Below are 7,041 nucleotides of genomic sequence, written 5' to 3'. Positions count from 1 at the left end.
AAATGTCACCTCCTCCAGGAAGTCTTCCCTGATCCTCCCAAGCTGCATTAGATGCCCCCTTGGGGCTTAGCCCAATGCCCTGTTATAGCTTTAGCATTGTACCTACCGTACTGCTGTGTAATTGCTGTTTTCCTCTTCTAGACTGTAAATTTCTTATCAACTAGAACCCACTCCACTTATTCTTTTTTTTTCTCTCCATAGCTTAATGCATAATCTGGTTTGTCTGCTGAATTAATAAATTACCTGATTTATCCACTTAGTAGTAGTATGTTCCGGACAATTTAATTTACTTCTCTAGGCCTCAAATTTTTCATTTGTATATTGCAGATAACAATCCATTGCTCATTGAGATGTTGTTCAGGTTTGGAAGTAACCTATGAAAAGGCCTACCACAATGCTGCCCATAGGCACGGAGCATTAAAGCACGTAGGCCGTGGGTCTCCTTAGGGAAGGACGAAAAGGAAAGAAAAAGCAGGAATGAAGAGTTCCATGGTCAGTCCGCAGCCCCTATCTCCACGGACATATGGTCCCACCCGTTTGCTCCCTCCCTACAAGGAAGCTTTTTTTTTTTTGCTTTTTCTTAAATGAGAAATAGTTTCATTTCTAAAAGTCTCCTGGGATTCCAGCATCTCCAGTTGGATTGACTGACTGGCCTAGATACTCTTACATCTCTTCCACTGACACAGAGCCCTGTAAGCCTAGGAAACCTCCCCATCCCCTGACAAACCCTCAACTATATCATAAATAAATAGGTCCTTCCAGTGGTGAGGTCAGGCTTACCCAGAGAGTTTCTGGTGATTTATCCACATACTTTAGGGATGAAAAGAGGAAACAGCAGTGGTCTGAGCCTCCTGGAAACTTGGCAAGTAGCCTGACACTTGGAGGGCTTGTTCAAAGTGTCTGGCAAAGTTTCCGTATAAAGGAGAGAAGCAAGTAGGGACAGTTAGTGGAAGCCAGGCGATCACCACGGCGGCGAGCGCCGGTGGCCTGGCCCGAAACACTGTGCAATGAGGACCACCCCGTGCCCTTAGTTCCCCCAAAGTGCACACGGACAGGAACACACACACACACACACTACCCCCCTTTCAGAACTTGAAGCCCTCTCTATGGGTCAAATCCCCCCAAATCCTCTGGTGAGTCAGGCAGAATCAGACCCTGTGAGTCATCTAGAGCCCATGCAAGCCAGGGTTAATCTGTTCAATAGTCATTTATTGAGCAAGTGCCAGTGCCAGGCTCTGTGCTAGGCACTGGAGACCAATACCTTCTAGAACATTCTTGAGGGCCTTTCCCCCAAAACCACCCACAGGAAAGAAACCACTTCAGTCAGAAAGTTGATGAGGCCAGGACTTAGTGTGGAGGTACTGACAATGAAGAGACTTGAACTGACCAGGATGTGAATCATTTCACCCAGCTCAACCTGCAAGGACACGCAAGAGGGTGCCAAACCCCTTCCAGGGACCCACAGAATAGACCCCCAAGCTGAGCCTGTGGGCGAGGGCAAGCTAACAGAGCAGAGGAGGGCCAAGACTGGGAAAGAGCAAAAGGAAGGAGGGTTTCCCACAGAACTGCTGCCATTTTGAAATTCAGCCATGTTCAGAGAACCAAGAAGCACTTGAGTCGCTTCCCTGTGGTAACCTCCAAAGTGTCCTAGGATCCTAGAGGTGAAAAGGAGGGAGCGTCTTCTAGGGAAAATGACAGAGGGGTCCAGTTCAGTTCAGTTCAATCGCTCAGTTGTGTCCGACTCTTTGCGATCCCATGAACCACAGCACACCAGGCCTCCCTGTCCATCACCAACTCCCGGATTCTACACAAACCCATGTCCATCGAGTCGATGATGCCATCCAACCATCCCATCCTCTGTCATCCCCTTCTCCTCCTGCCCTCAATCTTTCCCAGCATCAGGGTCTTTTCAAATGCTTCAGCTCTTCACATGAGGTGGCCAAAGTATTGGAGCTTCAGTTTCAACATCAGTCCCTCCAATGAATAACCAGGACTGATCTCTTTTAGGATGGACTGGTTGGATCTCCTTGCAGTCCAAGGGACTCTCAAGAGTCTTCTCCAACACCACAGTTCAAAAGCATCAATTATTTGGTACTCAGCTTTCTTTAGAGTCCAACTCTCACAATCCATACATGACCACTGTAAAAACCATAGCCTTGACTAGACGGACCTTTGTTGGCAAAGTAATGTCTCTGCTTTTTAACATGCTGTCTAGGCTGGTCATAACTTTCCTTCCAAAGAGCAAGCGTCTTTTAATTTCACGGCTGGAATCACCATCTGCAGCAATCTTGGAGCCCAGGAAAATAAAGTCAGCCACTGTTTCCACTGTTTTCCCAAATATTTGCCATGAAGTGATGGGGCCGGATGCCATGATGGCAGGGTCTATTGAATTTCACAACATAGGCTACTGTGGAGGTTTTAAAACCTGTCTGAAAATACAGTCTTACCTGGGAGAAATAGGTTGATAGCCTCCCCACCTGAATCTGGGTGGGTTTCTGACTTGCTGGAAGTCAATTGAATGTGGCAGAAATGATGCTCCAGGACTTCTGTAGCTAGGTGGAAAAGGCCTTATAACTTCTGCCTTGTTTGCTGGAATACTTACACTCTGAGCTCTGAACCCTGAGCCACTGTGTAAGGCTGCCCTGGGGCTGCCATGTTCTGAGGAAGCTCAAGAATGTGGAACGGCCGTGTGTGTGTGTGTGTGTGTCCAGTCTGACAGCCACTCTGAGGTCCCAGCCCACCACCAGTACCCCATGCCAGCCTCATGAATGGATGAACCTCCTAACCATCACATCCCAAAGCCCTTGAATTGCCCCCAGCCTTTGAGTCTCCCCGCTGAGGCTCCAGACATTCTGGAGCAGAGATAAGTCATCCCTGCCCTGCCCTGGGTGAACCCCTGGCCCACAGAATCCATGAGCAGAATGAAATGGTGTCTTTATGCCAGTAAGTCTGGGCAATCTGTAGTGAATAGCAAGGCTTCAGTGGCTCAATGATCCCCAGTTCAGTTCAGTTCAGTCACTCAGTCGTGTCCGACTCTTTGCAACCCCATGAATCGCAGCACGCCAGGCCTCCCTGTCCATCACCATCTCCCGGAGTTCACTCAAACTCATGTCCATCGAGTCAGGGATGCCATCCAGCCATCTCATCCTCTGTCGTCCCCTTCTCCTCTTGCCCCCAATCCCTCCCAGCATCAGAGTCTTTTCCAATGAGTCAACTCTTCGCATGAGGTGGCCAAAGTACTGGAGTTTCAGCTTTAGCATCATTCCTTCCAAAGAAATCCCAGGGCTGATCTCCTTCAGAATGGACTGGTTGGATCTCCTTGCAGTCCAAGGGACTCTCAAGAGTCTTCTCCAACACCACAGTTCAAAAGCATCAATTCTTCAGCACTCAGCTCTCTTCACAGTCCAACTCTCACATGCATACATGACCACTGGAAAAACCATAGCCTTGACTAGACGGACCTTTGTTGGCAAAGTAATGTCTCTGCTTTTGAATATGCTATCAAAGTTGGTCATGACTTTTCTTCCAATGATCCTAGAGGTGAGAATGAAGAGCATTAGAAAAAAAGACAGAGGAGGGAGCAAACACAAAAATGACACTCTGCAAAAAGGACAGGGACCTGAATAGTGCTGTTTGCATTGTTTTATTTTTTAAGGTAAAAGGAAGTGAACGTAATCACACTTCACAAGTGATCCCTGGGCTCAGCTTTGGGTGGTCCAGCCTTGCAGTGGCCCTCAGGCCCTCACAGCTGGTGGTCCCCAGCCTCCCATCACATGGACCCTCTCTTATTGCCTCTTAGGTAAGAGCGGAGCTTCTAGCATTTGAGAGGCCGCCCACGGTGGGAAGACAAATGACTTCACAGTGGGACGCCAGTGCTGCAGTGAACCCAATGCGGAAGCTTCAAGTCAGAATCAGTTCTTCACTGCCAGAGAGAGATCACTTCCTGGTGATGCAGGGCTGGGAGGGGGCTTCTGCAGCTTCTTTCCCTTCCCACCTCCCAGGGGTGCTGTAGGAGGAGGTGACAAGGACTGGGTCTGCCCAAAGGCATCCCAGAAGTTGCCCAGTTATCCCTGAGACAGTTGATAGTCATCATCCTAAAAGAGACCCTAACCAGCACTGAAAGTGTCCATTTCGTCCCAGCTTCTGGGAGTTACGTGTGGCAAAGAGCTCTTCACATTTTGAGTTTCCTCTGGTTCCACTGCTTGGCCAAAGGAGCACCTCACCAGTACCCCTCTCACCAGACTGCTAGGAATATTTATCCCTGTTTAAATAGGCCCTTAGTGGAGTTCATGTGCATTTTAAGAAACCCCTGTGACACCCATGCTCTAGGAGGAAAGAGAAGTAGCCACTGAATGGACCCAGACCAGAGTCTGGGAGCTCACCGAGCGGTCAGACCTCAGGCTGGGGAGCACCCAGTGGTCAGGCCCCAGGTTGGGGAGCACCCTAGACCTCTGGGCCCTTGAGGACAGGCTGGTCAGAACGCGCTAGAGTCAGTGCAGATGAGAGTTCCCAGATCTGAAGGACTCACCTCTGCTTTGGTTTTCTGAACAGCTCCACTTTCCAGAGGTCCATGCATGTTGTCAGAAGGCCTTTCCATCTGTCTTGGTTTGCTCTGATTTCAATCTCCTCCTTCAACTTAGTGGCTCAATTAGACCTGAAGTCATAGACTCTTTGAACTAGAAGGGACCTTAGAAACCACTTAGATCAATCCCCAGGAAGGAAAAGGAACTTTCTAGGATCACACAGCAAGGGTTGTTCAGTGTCAGAGTTAGAGCTAGAACCAGGGCCCCTGGCTCCCAAGCCAGGGCTGTCTGTTTGGTGCTCTTCTTGCGGTCAGACTACCTAGATGGCCTGCTCCCTGGAGAGCATGGATTCAGAGAATCTGCTTGAGCCCCACCAACCGCAAGAATCCTGGATTCCAAAGAGCCTGTCTGCAAGAACCAGTCCTCCCCCCTCTTCTCCCTGCCCCAATCCCAGCCTTCCAAACTTCTAGAATATTTTGGAGGCAAGCAAAAGCAATCAGCCAAGGCAGAGTTCTACTCTTTAGGCATCCTTAGAATGAAAGCTCCTAGTTACTTTCAAAATTAAGACCTTCCTAGCCACCCATCTCTCCCTTTCCATTCTCCTCCCACCTTTCCTTCTGATTTGATGTCTGCTTTTCTGTTTCCTTCGCTACATGAGGCATTTCATGCAGCCAAGCTTCCATATGGGCCATTTCCTGTAAATGCAGACACTCTCTGGACATACCAATAAAACTTAATTTTGATCAATGTGCTGATTGGGGATTTTTCAACACATCATATCCCTTGAACACATTTTTGAACAAAGTGAAATACCAAGAAAAGAACAACATGGTTATTTGCAGACAATGGAGGAACCACTTAGACATAAATGTCTTACTATAACTGTTTAGGTAAGCATCTGTTTTCCCCACTGGAACTGACTCCTGAAGAGTTTATATCATTGTCTCTTTTCAATTCTACATCTCTCATAACCTCAAACTGCTTTTCACATACAAGGACCTCTATAGATGTTTTTAATTTAGTGAGAATTTACTATGCAATAGGCAGAGGGCTAGATGTTTTCACAGCTTTTGAAAAATTGATTTTCGTGACCATCCATCAGTGATTTCTTGCCACAGTCATGATGTTTTACAAACCAGTCTAACAATTCTGACTCCTGTTTCAGTGTGCAGAGGGATTTCCCAAACCAACCAAGCAATTCTGCAACACCAGCTGGCGGTCCTACAATTCAGCTCCCTCCTGTCACTCTCTACTTGGAGACAGTATCAGATCCACAGATTGAGGGCTCATCCCCACATGACTGTCCCCACGTCAATCTCAAGCCCAGGTTGTTACCTGGGCTTCTGACTCCCTGGCTATAAATTAGAGGTTCCCACAATCCCCTACTTGGGTTCAATGAATTTGCTAGAGCTGCTCAAAGAACTCAGAGAAACATTTTACCTACTAGATCACAGGTTTATTATAAAAGGATATAACTCAAGCACAGTCGGATGGAAGAGATGTCAAGGGCAAGGTGTGAGGGAAGGGCATGGAGCTTCCGTACCTTCTCTGGGTACACCACTCTCCCCACATATCTAAGCGTTCACCAGCTGGAAGTTTGCTGAACCCAGTCCTTTTGGGGTTTTATGGAGGCTTCATTACATAGGTATGATTGATTAAACAATGGCCATTGGTCATGACTGATTCAACCTCCAGCCCTTCATTCCTCCCCAGAGATCAGGGGGTGGGACTGAAAGTTCCAACCCTCTAAACACGTGCCTGGTTTTACTGTCAACCAGCTCCCATCCTTAGGTGTTTCCCAAAGGTCACTTCATTAACATAGCAGAAGACTCCCTTGGAGCTGTCCACACTTGAGAAATTTCAAGGGTTTCAGGAGCTCTGTCCCTGGTGGCTCAACGATAAAGAATCTACCTCCTAGGCAGGAGACTCAGGTTCAATCCCTGGGTCAGGAAGATTCCCTGGTGAAAGGCATGGCAACCCACCCCAGTATTCTTGCCTGGAGAATCCTATGGACAGAGGAAACTGGTGGGCTACAATCCTATGGACAGAGGAGCCTGGTGGGCTACAGTCCACAGGGTCGCAAAGAGTCGGACAGACTGAAGCACCTTAGCCCACATGCACATCACACACCCTAAAGCTCAGGAGCTTCACACAGTCCCCTTCTGCTGTATCTTGTCGGTCTCCAGGGTGGCTCATCACCCTGGATCAGTTTTGCTGATCCAGGCTGTGTTGGGTCAGACTTGGTGAAGCATGTTGATGGAAGCATGCCAGCTGGAGGGCAGCTGGGGAGGCTGATCTAAGACGGCTTCAGTTGGGGTGGCAAGGATGATTGGGACCTCTCCCCACATGACTCTTCGTTTTCCAGCAAGCCAGCCCAATCTTATCCTCAGAGTGGAGACAGCAGAGTTCCAGAAGAGCAGGCAAAAGCATGCAAGGTCCTTTGAGGTTTCAGCTTAGAACAATTTCACCTTCACAGTGACCACACTTTATTCATCAAAGTAAGTCACAAGACCAGCCC

At 48.3% G+C, this 7,041-nt stretch overlaps 1 long non-coding RNA gene across 1 annotated transcript in view; it reads right to left on the bottom strand.

Moving 5' to 3' along the window:
- Positions 1-1,183: 1,183 nt before the first annotated feature.
- Positions 1,184-7,041, bottom strand: part of LOC104974530 (uncharacterized) — a 38,389-nt gene continuing 32,531 nt past the window's right edge. Inside the window, exons 4-5 of the long non-coding RNA XR_009490926.1 lie at positions 4,529-4,654; positions 1,184-3,534 (exon numbers count right to left, since the gene is read on the bottom strand). This is a non-coding gene — a long non-coding RNA (uncharacterized lncRNA). The remainder of the gene's footprint in view (positions 3,535-4,528; positions 4,655-7,041) is intronic.

Source organism: Bos taurus, chromosome 16, assembly GCF_002263795.3.
Source record: "Bos taurus isolate L1 Dominette 01449 registration number 42190680 breed Hereford chromosome 16, ARS-UCD2.0, whole genome shotgun sequence".
Classification (NCBI taxonomy): Eukaryota; Metazoa; Chordata; class Mammalia; order Artiodactyla; family Bovidae; genus Bos; species Bos taurus.
Note: the sequence above shows the minus strand (reverse complement) of the source record. Positions and strands in the feature narration are given on the sequence as shown.